This window comes from Danio rerio, chromosome 16, assembly GCF_052040795.2.
Source record: "Danio rerio strain M-AB ecotype USA chromosome 16, GRCz13ab, whole genome shotgun sequence".
Taxonomy (NCBI): Eukaryota; Metazoa; Chordata; class Actinopteri; order Cypriniformes; family Danionidae; genus Danio; species Danio rerio.
Window position 1 is genome coordinate 23746563 of NC_141036.1, and position 17841 is coordinate 23764403.

General features: G+C 39.7%; 1 protein-coding gene across 3 annotated transcripts in view; it reads left to right on the plus strand.

Moving 5' to 3' along the window:
- The first annotated feature begins 13917 nt into the window (after window positions 1–13917).
- The window catches only part of osbpl3b (oxysterol binding protein-like 3b), a 173092-nt gene continuing 169168 nt past the window's right edge, over window positions 13918–17841 (plus strand). For all 3 annotated transcript variants that reach the window (XR_015511331.1, XM_087286935.1, XM_087286936.1), the window contains exon 1: window positions 13918–14277. The gene's annotated coding sequence lies outside the window, so the exon portion shown is untranslated. The remainder of the gene's footprint in view (window positions 14278–17841) is intronic.

Genomic DNA, 17841 nt, shown 5'->3' on the forward strand with positions numbered 1-17841 from the left:
TCCGCTGGCACGTCAGCGATTGCTCTGATGATGCCATTAGCGCGCACTCTGTCAGCTTGGTTAGCGCTGCTCGGTTTGCTTCATATGAGACCACTTCAGTGTTGGCTGCGCGATCGAGTCCCCAGATGGGCATGGCACGTGTGTACGCACCGGGTGCGTATCAATCCACTGAATCTCCGCACCTTCAGCCCCTGGACAAATCTGGCTTTTCTATGGGCCAGAGTCCCTCTGGGGCTCGTCTACTGGCTCACAGCTGGCCATTAGTCACTCGCAAATATGCGTTTCCTTCAGTAAACCTAATCGCACAAACTTTGTGCAAAGTCAGGCAGGACGAGGAGCAGGTCTTGTTTGTTGCACCACTCTGGCCCAACCGGACCTGGGTTTCGGAGCTCAAACTCCTCGCGCTGGCCCCTCCTTGGCGCATTCCCCTAAGGGAGGACCTCCTCTCTCTAGAACCTCCACGTGTGGTCCATAGACAGAGGATGGAAGACTTAGGTGACTTACCGCCTGCAGTACTTAACACCATCACTCAGGCTAGAGCACCCTCTACGAGGCATGTCTACGCCCTGAAGAGGAGTCTATTCTCTGAGTGGTGCGCTTCTTGCCGAGAAGACCCCCGAACTTGCCAAATTACCCTTGTCTTATCCTTCCTTCTGGATAAGCTAGAGCGTAGGCTGTAACCCTCCAAACTGAATGTTTACGTGGCTGCGATCTTCGCTCATCATGACGCGGTGGATGGCAACACGCTCGGGAAGCAAGATCTAATCATCCGATTCCTCTGAAGCGCATGGCGGTTAAATCCATCCCGCCCCCCTCTCATGCCCTCTTGGGATCTCTCTATAGTTCTAGCGAGTCAGCAGAGAGATTCGTTCAAACCATTCAATTTGGTATCTCTTAAAATTCTGTTTTTATAGACAGCTATGCTGATCGCATTGGCATCATTCAAGAGAGTTGGGGATCTGGAGGCATTTTCGGTCAGCAAATCGTGCCTTGAATTTGGGCCTGGTTACTCTCACGTTGTCCTGACTCTGAGACCCAGGCCTGGCTATGTGCCCAAGGTTCCTACCACCCCATTTAGAGATCAGGTGGTGAATCTGCAAGCGCTGCCTTCAGAGAAGGCAGGCTCAGCCCACTCACTGCTTTGTCCCGTTCGCGCTTTGTGCCGTTACGTAAAACAAACGCAAAATGTATGATCATGTGAACAGCTCTTTATATGTTACAGTGATTAGCAGAAGGGAAGTGCCGTATCAAAACAGAGGTTGGTCCACTGGTTAGTTGATGCCATCGTCCTTGCTTATCAATGCCCTCCTAACATGAGAGCGCACTCTACTAGAGGTGTCACTTCCTCATGGGCATTAGCACAGGGCGCCTCTCTCACAGATATCTGCAGAGCTGCGGGTTGGGCGACAACTAACACAATCGCGTGGTTCTATGGTCTTCGAGTAGAGCCAGTTTCCTCCCGGTTATTGGGTAACCCCAATCAATCAGGGGGAAATTAAGCTCGGTGTCACAAACCCTTGCTGCGCCATGCTCCCTAACCGGGAGATGCATGCGCTTTTTTCTACCCTACAAATTCTGATGAGCTGGCTCCAGCAGCCGACTGATATAGCCCTAATTGGCTCGAAGTTTCAGCTGTAGAGCTAAGCTCTGCCAATTCAATTGGCATTTTATTGACCCGTTTTCATATCTTCAAAAGTGATTAATACAGACACACATCTCCGTTCCCTATTCGAGGAACGTGGGTTGCGTATGTAACCAGAACGTTTCGTTTTGTTTTCATTTTTAAAATGTAAATACTGCCACTTGACAGATGGAGGGTAATGCACAAGACATCAGAAAGCAAATCAAGGCAAAGGCAGGAGCAGCTCGATTAGTGTACTCACCATTAATCTCCATTGTGTTATAAATGGGATTGTTTATGTTTTTAGTATAACATTTAGTTTGATCAGGTGTGTTTAATTAGGGTTGAGCTAACTGTGCAGACCTGTGGCCCAAAGTCACATGTCTAAACCTGCCGTCACACTGCTTTTTTGGCCCCATAGACTTCCTGTCATATTCATATGCAAATGCAGCAGACCGGAAATGCAAGCTGGGGCGACAAGTTTTCCATGTTGTTGTATTCAATTGTTCAAACCCTGTGAACTCTGGCCTGCAAAACCGCATCATGTGAGTGCGTGAAACCAATAAATTAGAATTAGAAAAACCAGTCCTGTGATTCCTGTCCAATCAAAATTGAATGGTAAATCGCATCATACTGAACTACCTCAAGACATGGGTGATTTATAATTGCAGCAAACTATTTGCAAGCACTAAAAGTGTCGACGATGTCCAAAATCTTTACACGCATTTACCCAGAGACTCATTTACCCAGTTTACTCACTGATGAGTACTGATGCATGTCACTGATGAAACTGATGTTTATTGTATGATGTTTAAAATGGCCTTAAACGTCACATTGACGTTGTACCCCAATGTCCTGGCAACGTCAGAACTCAACCGTAGGCCCACTTCAATGTCCAACAACCAACCTATAATCAACCAAATATCAACGTCTTGACGTTTTTGTGGATGTTACCACTATGATGTCTGTCAGATGTTGGATTTTGGTTGCCATAGCTGATGAATAAATGTCAGTATTTGAGGTCAATATGATGTTGGTTTAAGATGTTGGCTCGACATTGGATTTTGGTCACTTTCTAAGGCAACCTAAAATTAACCACACATCAGCCTTATTTGATCTTGTTGTTGGAAATCAAAATAATGTTGTACAAACTAAATCTAACCTAATATTAGAGTATTATGACGTTGTGTGCCTGCTGGGGAATAACTAAATACACTACAGAATGTTACGTTTACACATAAAAAAAAACAACAACAGGCAGATGGTCACAATACAGGCAGCAAACAGGATTTAACAAATAAACAAGGCGAGGATCAAAAACACAGTGAAAACAAGACAAAGAAAAACGCGTTATAGTGTCACTAAACATAACAAGACTCAGCAATGAGTGTCTCAAAGTGAGCTGTATATATCTGTGTGTGTAATCAGTACTTGAGCAGCATCAGCTGTGTGTTTGCAATCAGTCAGGGTCTGGAACCGGTTGTGTGTGTGGAGCATGATTGGTTCTTGTAGTCCATTTACCAGTAGATTTGTAGTCCTATGTGAGTGTGAACGTTTTCCAGCGATCTCTGGTGGTTAGATCGCTGGTGATTTTGACAGACCCCTCTTTCTAAGGAGCGGATTCCAGACCCTCCGATTACAGTTCAGGCGGGGAGTGGAGTGGAGGTGGAACAGAGGGAGGGATGGAGGGCCAGGACCGTGCAACGAATGTGTACCTGGAGCATGGAGTTATGGAGGGCCTGGAGCGTGGAGCTGTGGAGGGCCTGGAGCGTGGAGCTGCAGAGGGTCTGGAGCTCTGGTATATCTGGGCGCTTAGGTTCAGCAGGTCAAGACGAGTCAAACACCCACAGTGGGTCAGGAGGCTTTGGTTCATGAGGCACTGACATGTCATTTAACCACAGTGGGTCAGGAGGCTCTGTTTCAACAGACACTGGCAGTTCATCAAACCCCAGTGGTTCGGTAGGCTTAGGCTCAGAAACCACTGGCGGTTCATTAAACCATAGTGGGTCTGGAGGCTTAGGTTCAGAGTGTACTGCCGGTTCTTTAAATCTAGGTGAGTCAGGAGGCTTTTGCAGGTCACATGGCTCTGGGAACTCACATGGTTCTGGTGGCTCTAGGTAATCATACGGCTCTGACAACCATTCGTGGAACTGAAGCAGCGGCGACCATTCAGAAAACTCAGGCGACAGCCATTCTGTAAACTCAGGCGGTGGCGGACATTCAGGAAGCTCAGGCGATGGCCATTCTGGAAGCTCAGGCAGCAGCGGCCATTCAGGAAGCTCAGGCCATGGTGGCCATTCAGGAAGCTCAGTTGGCATTGGCAGCTCTGGTGCAGTGGCTCTGGCAGTGGCTCTGGCAGTGGCTCAGGTAGCTCTGGTAGCACTGGCAGGAGTGGCTCTGGCAGTGGCAGCGGCTCTGGCAGCTCTGGTGGCACTGGCTCTGATAGAACTGGCAGCAGAGGATCTGGCAACTCTGGAGGATCTGGCAGTAACTGAGGATCTGGCAGCTCTGGAGAATCTGGCAGGTCTGGTAGTGATGGAGGATTTGGTAGTGGCGGAGGATCTGGCAGCTCTGAAGAATCTGGCAGCTCTGGAGGTGGCGGTGGCAGCTCTGGCAGTAACAGCTCTGGTGGTGGTAGCAGCTCTGGCAACTCAGATGGTGGTGGCCATACTGGTGGCTCAGGTGATGGCATTTCAAGAACAGGAACAACAACAGTAACTATGGCGGAACAGACTTGGAATAGGAAGCCATCTTGTGAGCTGATAGCAGATTGGCGCTTACCATTGTGTGAGCTGGAGGGCTGGTTGTGGCCACTTTGTAAGCCGGAGGACTGGAGGCGACCACTTTGTGATCTGGCAGTCTAGAGGCGGTCATTTTGTGAGCGGGAGAACTGGAGATGGCCATCTTACACGGTGAAGGGGGACCCACTCAGTTGCAGTGCAAGATCGATGTAATTTTCTAAAGTCCTATGGGGTTCATGCAAAACCATAGTGGAATAAAGGGGCTCAGAAAGTCCTCCATAAAAGAAAATCATTAAATATAACTCACTCATGGAAATTAGATGTGCCATTAGATGTGCCAGTCCAATGAATTCCTCCACATATTCTTCTATAGACCGGGCTTCCTGACAAAGGCGCATAATTGCAATTATGCATTCATGTTTGGCTGAGTCTTCTGTAACCAGAGGAGTAACACTGACAACAGAGGTCCGGATCCACATGCAGGTTTATTAGAATGGTCAGGCAAGCAGTGGTCAATACAGGGGCAGACAGATGTATAGGGGAAATCCAGACTTGTAGTCAAAATAACAGGCAGATGGTCACAAGGCAGGCAGCAAACAGGATTTAACAAATGAACAATGCGAGGATTAAACAAAGCAAAAACAAGACAATGGAAAATTTGTTGTGTCACTAAACAGATTACAAGACTCAGCAATGAGTGTCTCAAAGCGAGCTGTATATGTGTGTGTGTGTGTGTGTGTGTGTGTGTGTGTGTGTGTGTGTGTGTGTGTGTGTGTGTGTGTGTGTGTAATCAGTACTTGAGCAGAGTCAATTGTGTGCTTGTCTCACGTTACAGATTAAAAACGGGAACAAAAGGTGCGGATCCAAGTGCAAATGTATTACGATTGTGCATCAAACAGAAAAACAAGGTGTCCAAAGTGCAAAGTAACAAATAAACAACAAAACAAGAAACTATAACATAAATCAGAAACAGGGCTTAGGAATCACAATCTCGATATACAAGACTTACTAGATCACGGAGACAAGAAAGACAAACGACGCAGTGACGAACAGTGGGAAAATGGTTGCATAAATAGTCCAGGAAATCAACAGGAAACAGGAACAGCTGTGATGGCCAATCAGTGTAAGTGAATTGGGTGTAATGCGCGTGGTATGTATGGACTTGTAGTTTTTGGGCGCTGTAGTTCACTCTCAGAGTCCGTTGAACTACCCTCAGGGGGTCACTGACAGTCATGACAGTTTGCAGTCAGGATCTGGAACCAGTTGTGTGTATGTGGAGCAGATCGCTGGTGATCGTGACAATAACAAACTACATTTTTAGGCAGGTAATGTTACTTTTACCTGAGTATGATTTTTCAGTTCTCTTTCGACCACTGGTATTATGCTGTCAGTAGCACTACAGTGCAGTTATTAACTGTAAGCAGTTACTTACCGCTACTGCTCTGTTACAGTAATTAACTAGCAACACTGTCATGCTAAAATTAGGATAAAACTGACTACTTATGAACATTTACTATTTAGTTTAACGTTGAATACAATACAATATCGATCTAATAGATTGGAGGAACTATAACGTCTTCTTGTAAGCTAATCGGCTGCTAGCATAAAACTGGTTGCCCCAATAAAATCCCTATAGGATTTTCCCATATGCTTTTTGAAGATTGCGAATAATAAACTCTGTGTTCAAACACTGTTCATTACATATACACGTTTTGTCCAGCCGGATAATCCTCACACGGAAATACAACTTTGACCACTTTTGGATCTTAAATGCAAACGCAAGAACTGACAAGCTAACATTAGGCTCTAAACGGACTACAGTGCCCTCGGGGTGCACATCTGTGACGTCAACACCACCCTGCTACAGACAACTTTTCAAGCTTATTTTTAGAAATATGCTCGATGACCAGAGTTAATCTCTCTGTTTATTATATTATTATCCACGTTATATATTATAAACAAATAAATACGCAAATACACATAGACCTACATGCCTTTTGGAATGTTTTTGCATGGGAAATACATCTTTTTTGCTTTTCGGCTGTTCTAAAAGTTTTAAAACTGTATGTATAAATCTGCCTACATAGTATTATCACAAGACATTTAAATAAGTGTATCGCTCGCGTGCACACAGCCTGCTTACCTTAACAGATGACAGAAATGAGACGCGAGGAACAAGTCTTTTAAATGCCTGCAAGTTCCATCATGGACACAGAACATCATTCATTTTTGCTTTTTTTGTCACAAAAACAGCGAAAAGCAGCACATACAGTCACATCTGCTATAGATTTAATGGAGGAGTGTAAATACTGCAGCTAAGACAGAGTTAATGTGTTCAGATGAAGAAAAAAAATGACGGAAAGTCCCTTGATCACATTAAAATGACAGTTGATATATATGTATTTTTGCACATTTATTCACACGTTTGTATTACTGAGAGCAGTAAAGAGACAGGCTGCACTGGTAAGCAGTATCTTCATAATATTGTTTAATTAAAATAAATTATCTACAAATTAGTCTGTCTCGACAGACTGAAGGAAATAAATCCACACAATATTAATTCCCAATTATAAAAACTATAAAATACCATTTATGAAAATACTTAAATAACAGACAAATCCAAATGCCCAACATAAGCGGGCTGCGCTCCAGACCAGCTCAGCTCAATGACTTATAATGTCTCCGACACCGCCTGTAGTCCTATTTAGCAACTTGATAGCAACCGTCTTTTTAAAGAAGTGTAACCGATTTAAAAAATCAAGAGTGTGCTGTAACTGATGTGTTTTATGAAGTAGAATAAAACGGAGTTTGTGTTAGCCACAAACCCTATTTAAGCAATTTTACTGAAATCCCATTAAAAAAAAAACATTTACTTTGAGATGAGGGAATCAGAACTGCTAAAATGCTAACTCGCTTCCGGGTTTTCGCATACAAATTGACATCATAGTTCCTCCTATTACCTTTTCACATTTGTAAAAAGCCAGTAAAAATGTTTATTCGCCATCTACTGTCAGAAATTGGAAATGCGGCCCCACTAGAAATGTGGGTTAAACCATGAATAGAAAAAGCTAACCACCAGAGGGATGGATATCAAAAGCAGGGCTTATAGGTTAACTTTATTCAATACACAGAGGCAAGATATTCAGAAAAATATGCGAAGGCAAATTCTGAGAGGAATCATTTAACTAGGTTCATCAAGTTCACTGACTTGCAGCTGCAGGGCGCATTTGTTCCCTTAAATGAGAAACATAAAACCTTTCATACACGAAATCATTACACTGAGAAAAGAACTCTTTTCATTTCTTCTTCTGGACCTCTTTCAAAGAAGTGAAAAGCATATCTAACAGAAGCAGTGTGTGTCGGCCTACTGGTTGTCCTTGAGCTCTTGGGTACACATACCCTTTCATTCAGTGCCTGCGACACCTCTGCACACGGAAAGCTGAAGAATGACGGCAATATGTATTTCAGCCATTGTTGGAGATTTATAAATAGACTTCAATTTTCATGTGACCTTCTCACAGCAGTCATACACAATGCGTCTCTGGTCAATTGTTTCAAAGTCAATTTTGACAGTAAACCATAGGACTAACCGATTGACTTCTAAAAACAGAATGTCAAAACAATAGTGTTCATTTACAAAACAACAATATACACTGTAAAACCCAACAGTCAACTTTATCAAATAAAATGAGTGTATTCAAAATTTACTGAAAGTTAATTTTACTCATTTGAAATGAGTAAAGACTCACTGAGTCTTAAACTCAGTGTTAAATGTAATGAGTTGATTAAATACCTCATTATTTCAACTTAATTGGAGTAAGTTTACAGTGCTCATTTAGATTTTTTTTTTCCTCTCAAATGGTTTGAGTTGCCTCAACTTATTGGGTTTTACAGTACTTCGTTGGTTTGAGTTCTCTTCATTTATTGGGTTTTACTGTGCTCAAATTTTTTTTGTTTACTCAAATGGAGCAAATTCACAATACTTTTTGGGATTCGTTTTTGAACTTAAATGGTTTGTTGCAATCGGTTTCCTTAAATGGTTTGAGGTAACTTTTTGGGTTTTACAGTGTAGTTTTTAGTAGGTATTTCGCAAATCATGTTGGATTCAATACTTTACGAAAGCAATAAAGTGTCCAATATCATGTTTCTATTGCCATGAAAATTATTAAATTTACTCACTTGTTACTTTACCCAGTCACATTAGAGCAACACATTGTATTCCGAAGCATTTAAGCCTTTTTAAATGGCTTAAAAATAGCTCAAAATGGGGATAAAGTGTGATTTAAAGGGATAGATCACCCTAAAGCATGATCATCTTTCACTCATCCTCCACTAGTTCCAAACCTGTCTGAGTTTCTTTCTTCGGTTGAACACAAAGCAAGATATACCAAAGAATGTTCAAAAAAAAAAAAAAAAAAAACACCCATTGACTTCCATGGATTATTTGTTACAGATGCCATCTTTATTCCAACATTCTTTAAAATATATTCTTTAGTGTTCAATAGAAGAAAGAAATGTAGTAGTAAACTACTATCACTATCATATTAAGTGTAAATTTAAAGTTATAGTTCACCCAAAAACAGATAATTTACTCACTATTTGTTCCCTATCATGCAGTTCTAAATCTTTGTGAGTGTCTTTATTTTGTTAAACACTAAAAAAGAAATTTACAGTAAAACTAAAAACCTGCAAATGATTGACTTCCAAAGTAGGACAAACAAATATGGGAAGTTTGCAGCTTTATTCAAAATATTCTCTTTTGATGTCACAATCACCAGCGACCTCTAACCACCAGAGGTCACTGGAAAACATTCACTCTCATAATTTCAAATCTACGGAACCCCGGAAGGGACGTAGTGGAGGAGAAAAAAATGGGTTGGGTGAAAAAAAAATAATGGGTGAAAGAAAAAAAATGGGTGGGAGGAAAATATATATTTCTAAGTTTTTTGCGTTCTCTCGCAAAGTTTTGCGTTCCCTCGCAAAGATGTTTTGCGTTATCTCGCAAAGATGTTTTGCGTTCCCTCGCAAAGATGTTTTGCGTTCCCTCGCAAAGATGTTTTGCGTTCCCTCGCAAAGATGTTTTGCGTTCCCTCGCAAAGATGTTTTGCGTTCTCTCGCAAAGATGTTTGCGTTCTCTCGCAAAGATGTTTTGCGTTCCCTCGCAAAGATGTTTTGCGTTCTCTCGCAAAGATGTTTGCGTTCTCTCGCAAAGATGTTTTGCGTTCCCTCGCAAAGATGTTTTGCGTTCTCTCGCAAAGATGTTTGCGTTCTCTCGCAAAGATGTTTTGCGTTCTCTCGCAAAGATGTTTGCGTTCTCTCGCAAAGATGTTTTGCGTTCCCTCGCAAAGATGTTTTGCGTTCTCTCGCAAAGATGTTTGCGTTCTCTCGCAAAGATGTTTTGCGTTCCCTCGCAAAGATGTTTTGCGTTCTCTCGCAAAGATGTTTGCGTTCTCTCGCAAAGATGTTTTGCGTTCCCTCGCAAAGATGTTTTGCGTTCTCTCGCAAAACTGTTTCTCCACAAACACTTCCTGTTCACTGCACTCACGTAAACCCTCCCGTTTTTGCCAAAATTCTCCCGTATTTTACCATTCTATCCCACTTTCTTTACATTACTGTGCGTATGCTACCTATGAACCAGTGAATGCATGTATAAGCGCTGACTGACAGACGCGCTTCGTACAATAAACTGATCCCAGATCAGCGTCTGTACACGCCATTTACAGAGGAGCGGGTGTATGTTTAAACAGACAAATACACTGAATAATATGAAGTTTCTAAAGTAATAGACTGCTTTCATTATAGATCTGTGCATTCTTACAGAGACACCTCTGTTATCAAACTAAACAAAACATGAGATTCATTTGCTGCGCACTTGTTTGATAACAGAAGTGTCCCTTTAAATGGCGCGTACAGACGCTGATCTGGGATCAGTTTATTGTACGAAGCGCGTCTGTCAGTCAGCGCTTAAACATGCATTCACTGGTTCAGAGGTTGCAAAGTGAAAGGCGACAATCAACGCACAGTAATGTAAAGAAAGTGGGATAGAATGGTAAAATATGGGAGAATTTCAGCAAAAACGGGAGGGTTTACGTGAGTGCAGTGAACAGGAAGTGTTTGTGGAGAAACAGTTTTGCGAGATAACGCAAAACATCTTTGCGAGGGAACGCAAAACATCTTTGCGAGGGAAAGCAAAACATCTTTGCGAAGGAACGCAAAACTTTGCGAGAGAACGCAAAAAACTTAGAAATATATATTTTCCTCCCACCCATTTTTTTTCTTTCACCCATTATTTTTTTTTCACCCAACCCATTTTTTTTCTCCTCCACTACGTCCCTTCCGGGGTTCCGTACAAATCTGCTTGTAGATGGACTACATATTCACTCATGCCACACACACACACACACACACACACACACACACACACACACACACACACACACAAACATGCATGCATGCACGCACGCACGCACACGCGCACGCACACACACACACACACACACACACACACCTGCTTCCTTATTTAGACTGATTACATTCTCACCACCTGAGGATTGTCAAAGCCTGATTACACACACTATTTAAGCAGCACATACACACTCATTCACATTGCCGAGTCTTGTTTACTGTTAGTGATGGTCTCCTAGATCTCCTACATGGTCTCCTAGATCTCCTACATGGTCTCCTAGTCTTGTTTTCCTGTGTTTTGTTCTTAGCCCTGTTTATCCAGTTCTCCTGTTTAGTCGCCTGCCTTCTGACCTCTCACCTGTTTTCTGATTATGATTCTGGACTGCCTCTAAACACCTGTTTGCACCCATATTGACTATTGCTTCCCTGACTTAAACTTGCATTTGGATCCAAACCTTAGTTGTCATTGTCACTCCCCGTGTTACATTTGTGTATGATGAGTTTTCCATTTTTCCATTCCGTTTGCTTGAACTAACTATGCCTTTAACAAAGAATGGCCTCAAAAAGAGAAAATACACAGCAGGCATTTTTTCTTTTTAAAGATGTCTAATAGACATCTAAACATAGTCTTCTTGGCTAAAACAAGGCAAAATTTGGGCTGCCAGTGTAAATCTAGAAGACGTCTAATAGGCCAAAACTAGACTAGTTATCAGATAAACAGAAATGAATGACTACACGTATAAAGTCTGTCTAATTGGTCCATTTGATGACTAGTTTAGTTTTGGGCTATTCTTATATGTCTATTAGATTTTCACTAACACCCCAAGTTTAGCCTTGTTTTAGCCAAGCTGTCTACATTTAGATGTCTATTAGACATCTATTAAACACAAAATTGTTTACTGGGTATCTAGTGGTGGAAATTTTGTAGCTGAAAATGGCTTGTTGCTTGTTAGTTGAAAAGGTCCACTTTTGAGAAAAAAGAACCACCCCTTTCACCAGGCTGTGAGAATTTTTTTCATTAATCCTGTTTTAAAGAAAATCACCACTAGATGGAAGCATTTTCTTTCTTTAGAAATTTTAAGATACCAAAGTCCTCTATCTTTATTAGTCTTCAAGAGCCCTTTCGCTCCAAGACAATACTCAAAGCTCTAGTATCTTAGCTGATTGTTAGATTTTTTTTAATCTATTGTACTTACAATAAAGTGCGTATGATTATAAATATGATGTTTTATTCACTGTGTTTTTTTCTTTTATGGTTTCAGCACTTTTGCACATAACTGAACTAAAACATGAATATGTTTTGAAGATATTGACCCTGGTCTCCTGTCTGAGAACTTCTAATTAGTTTTACTATTTATGATTATACAAATCTTAAGAATTCTGCTCTAATTTTATGTACAGTATATTGTAGACTACATATGAGATACTATTTAAAGATATCCTATTAATATAAAAATTTCTAACTATAAAGAGAAACATTGAACTATGTGCTTATTTGAAGACTGTTGAAGACAAAATGCACTTGAACTTCCATGAATTGTTTGGTTTGGGAACATTTTTAAGTCATGTTGGGTGCAAACTGTAAAAAGAATGCTGCACGGTTATTGTTTGCATCTTGTTTCTGGTGGAAGCCCACACATTTCCAGTGCAGTCACGCACAAACCCACTTGACATGAATGAATACTGTGTCCTCTAACACACATAAGCACTCTCAATGATGAGGGTGTGTGTAATACCCCAGGAATGTGCTAAAAATATGCGCAGCTTGGTGAACACACCCCCAGAATACACAGCATGTCCGATTATGACTAACAATACCCTCAACATTCCTCCTCTGTTTTTTCTTTCTCATCCATTACCGGCAACACCAAACTGATAAAAGATATTATGCTCCGCATGTGTTATGAAGCTCATTGCTGCTGATGGATTTGACATCACACTAAAGGCTTTTGCTCTTGAGCACTCTTGAATCTTCTGCAGTTATTTAGGTTAATTATTGGATCGTGTATTCTCTGTAGATTTGTCCACTTCTTTCTTATTGGTGACTTATTTGTGTTGTCATAGTGACAGCCTGCACATAATTTATGTGGCTGAGTGGATGATGCTAACAAAGAGGAGGATGTGCATATCTAAATAAGTTTAAAGTATTGGAGAACTCAATCAGCTAAATCTCATAAATCATAAAATGTAATCACAGCTGAATGAGTAAGTGCCCCTTCTTAACTCCGACCTCTAGCACTGAATTGAAAATGACTAAAATTGCCATTATAATAATGATTCAAATGTTTAAACTAGCAACAATCAATGCTGTTGTGGAAAAAAAATTCTGTCATGTCTGCTTGAGCTTGTTTATCTTTCACATGTTTTGACAATTCTGGGAGACAATTTTCTGAAATCATGCTGTTAAGATGTCAATATTTTCAACAGACTGCCATTTAGGCAAAAGGTCAAGTCATAAAATACATGTGCTTTTGTTATGTCCTGTAAATAAATACATAAATAGAAAAAATAAATAAATACACACTTAATAATGATGTTTATCAAGGTCGACTAGAATTATTAGGTATTGGTTTGAGTAAAATGTTGAAATCTGATTACTTATACACACACACACAAACACACATACACACACACTCTGACTTTAACTGTATATTAAGCCAGATTTAAAGAAAATGAAGTTTTTCTTAAGTACATGAATCAATCATGAATGGTGAAATTTATAGTCCACCTTGAAAGGTGTCAAATGTGTCTGGAAATGCCATATTTTTAAATGTGTTTTCTGTACAAAGTGACTTGCAGTGACCTTCACACTGACCAACATCCATTACCAAATATTAGCCTATTTAAAATGTCAAGTTGCTGAAGCACTTAATCAAAGATGCATTCATAAATTAGGAAATCATTTGGATAGTATCTTAAAGATAACCATTCATATGATAAAACTGACTAAAAAGCGACCAAATTGAGTCCTGATAACATTGAACTTACATTTATTTAGTGCTAGTGAGAATGCGACAACGTCACGGAAAAGGTGCTGTCAACTTGATGTAGCACCGCCTTTTAGAGTGACGTAGGTGGTAATTCCCCCGCTGATTGGTAAAGGCCACTTTCAATTGCATCTGCGAACCGCCCGCAGCAGAACCCACGCGCACATCAGCATCTTTTATTTGCACAGTGAGTGCGAGGACTGTACATGCTATGGACTCGTTTTTGATTCAGCCCTGAATGCTACGTTTAACCGTTTTATTTCTACATATAAAATAAAAGTTATTTTGTTCCAGTATTTCACTGGACCCGTATGTTTTGCGTGAAGGTCTGTTACGTTAGTACCTAACGTAAACTTTAGGCTAACGATACAAGAGAAGACAGTCTACTCAAATCTTTTTTGTTTGTTTGTTTGATACTTGTGTTGTCGACAAGATGCCGCGCGGATACATTTCGTAGTTCTTTTGGCAGTTTTCTACTCCTCCGGAAGTGGCGGTCATTTTAACAATAACTCCAGTTTAAAAGGTAAGTCTAAACTTCCTCAGTTATAGCTTACGACTGCTGTTAACTGTGTCATGGCGTTTCGTTATTTTTTTCTCCACAAATTTATTAGTCCAACATACCGTGCAATCCGGAAACATGTCTATGCATGATTTACAAGTACTGTAACTACCATGTCAAGACAGTGTAATAACAGTAACGTTATATCTCGTGTTTATCTTTTTTATCGGGCGTGGACGATTGGATTGCATATATAAAAAATCCCTTTTGGCAAGAAAAGTCTAGAAACGTTAGTCTGTTAGTCTGAGAGTTGCGTATTAGTAATCCCTAAATTAAGGGTTGGTTTTCTTTTATAAACAGTTGTTAAGTTACACGTGCATGGCGTTACGTTATTTTTGAAGTGCAGAAGGCATTTTGGCTGGTTTGTTAGGTGTTTTGGCTTGTCAAGGTTTTATAAGTAATATTTCTTCATGTGTCAGCATCAGAGTATTGCTCTGTTGATGACTTAATCTCTTTAGATGCAAATGGCTTCATTAAAGTTGCAGTAGGAAATTTGGTGTCTGCACTTCAAACGGATTAAATAACAAGCAATCTACAGTACAACTTACAAGCTTTATTACCTTAGTACAATGACATGCTGATGATAAAGGCAAAGATGATGAGGATTTGATTAGAACAATTACTATCAATGTATTTGAGATGACTGTGTACACCATCTGAATGTGACAAAATGCAATGTATCCATTAGAAATGGACTCTTTTGTAATTTCAGTGTCACCATGGTAACAGATTGTGAAATGTGTTTTCCTATGTATGTACTAGTCCCGACCAGAACTGTGTGCCAGTGAAGTATACTCGCTAACACATCGTTTAAAGGGAGAGTGAAGTGTCTCTGAGCTCAATTTGTGCATATTTTAACTGCAAGATACTCTGGAGGTGGACTGATTTTTATCTCTCTTAACAGCCATTGAAATGTAGTAGCTATGAATAGGATGCTCTTTCTCTTCCTTTTACTTTATCTGTCAATATAAACTCAGTGCAAAATAAATGCTAAATATATATTGATGTACATGGCACAAATGTACATCAAGTCAGTTATTGTTATTGTAAATTTCCTCAACCTGTCATACAAAATATAATTGGATAGAAGAGGGTGTCAAACTGCCCTGTGCGTAGCTTGGACCACTGTTGATTTTTGCAGAGATGTGTGAAAAGGCTTGTTTCCAGCAGCATTGACTGAAAATGGATCTGGCATACAGCAGATGTCTTCAGTAACATGTAAAATTATGAATGGCAGCTGTATATGCTGCCTCATGATCAAAACTACATTATCAGAAATGAAGCTTTAACCTATTGTGTTAACTACTGTACTAGGAAAATGAATAAAAATATGTGTAATTAATTTAATGCACAGACACATGCAATTATGCATGGGACGATAACCGTTTTCAAAGTATACTGTGGTTTGAAAAAGTCAAGGTTTTAAAACAGATACATTTTTTGTAATGCCATTCCTAGGGTACAGTATGTGTAAGATATTTTGTTTATTATTTTTTAGTTTTTAGGATATCCTAAAAATCCTATATTAGGATTAGTATCTCCAGCAGAAAATGCTTCCTAAGATGCCATTTTAACATGTAAAAAAATCTGTGTTTTTGAAACAAATGAAGAAAGCAGAAGTCAATAATTCAATTGTATTATTTAGCCTGACGTTTACTGCTCCAAAATAGTTTAAATGTTTCTTAAAATAATTTTTAGACATTTAAAAGAACTTATTTTTAAACAGTAATCACAATACTGTGACATTTTTTATCCAAGGTTATCATATTGTCAGAATTAATAAACAGATTATTCATTCATTTTCTTGTCGGCTTTATTAATCCGGGGTCGCCACAGCGGAATGAACCACCAACTTATGCAGCAAGTTTTTTCACAGCAGATGCCCTTCCAGCCGCAACCCATATCTGGGAAACATCCACACACACACAAATTCAAACACACACACTCATACACTACCGACAATTTAGCCTACCCAATTCACCTGTACCGCATGTCTTTGGACTGTGGGGGAAACCGGAGCACCCGGAGGAAACCCACACGAAGGCAGGGAGAACATGCAAACTCCACACAGAAACGCCAACTGAGCCGAGGTTGGAACCAGCGACCTTCTTGCTGTTAGGCGATAGCACTACCTACTGCACCACTGCCTCGCCACATAAACAGATTAATAAACTTAAAATAGGCATAGAAAGGTCCTTATTCCTATAGGAATAAATAATTATAGAAAACCTTCTGTTCAGGGATATGAAAACAAACCTATGATAAATCAGTTTATATATCTGTTTGAGTAATTTCTTAATTATTTTTAGAGTTAGGCACTATGACAAAAATTTAATTTCATGGTATTAGTATTTTTATGAACACTTTAACAGTATTATATATAAATGTATAATATAAATTGTGAATTTATTTAGGAAAATCAACAAAAAAGCTTTATATTAAAACTAAATTGGTTTTAAAAAGTATTTCACCTTATTTGATTTATTATTTTGTTTTTAAGTGGAACTTTTAGATGAACATTTACATGTCAATGTCACAGCTGCGAAACTGCAAAAGCATGGTCACCCCTGCACTTCAGTCTCGACTTAGGGATGCATAATAGTTTCTGGTTTGATGACCAAAGAGACTGACCAGGCACTGTTCAGTCAACAGGTCTGACAGCTAAAAAGGAGCCAAGCCCTTTAGTGATTTAAAAACCAGCAGCAGCATTTTGAACTAACTGTAAATGGGATCGAGTTGTCCGGCTAATCTCAATATATAGTGATGATGAACAGTTGCACAGTATAATGTAAATATGTGTACAAAATTTAACGACAGCTTTTTAGAAAAATACATCAATCAATCAAGCATTAATGTAATGAAAAGTCAAGTGATGCTTGGAACATTATTAATATCATAAAAACACTCAAATGCTCAGGTCAGGTGTAGTTGAAGTCCATTAAACTTACTCGAATAATCAAGTGTCTAACTTAGTCTCGAATCGATATATTAGCCAGTACCAGTAGCTATGTCTATTAGGTTGACTAGTGTAAAATTTGGTTGCATATGCAAGTGATATATTGATATTGTAAGAAGGTTGTTTTGTTATGTGAATCTGTTGAACTTCACACATGCAGCATCATGTGCGGTCTCTTGGTATACATGACATAACCTTATTTATCATTGTTGACACAATACTGCCACACTGTCTATTTGTAATTGAAAGACTTTTACCTAATGTTTACTTTTACCTAATGGTGTGTTTTGTCTGGTTGGCCACATTAATGAATCATCATATCATGTTCATTTATGTTAATTATTGTATAATATTAAACATTTATAACATTTAGCCATTTAGTTTACATACAAAATGACGTACTTTACATCCAAGGTATACATCTACATTTTAATACATTTATATATATAATTTGATTGGTGGCGACGCAGTGTCGCAGTAGGTAGTGCTGTCGCCTCACAGCAAGAAGGTCACTGGGTCGCTGGTTTGAGCCTCAGCTGGGTCAGTTGCATCCAAGGTATACATTTACATGT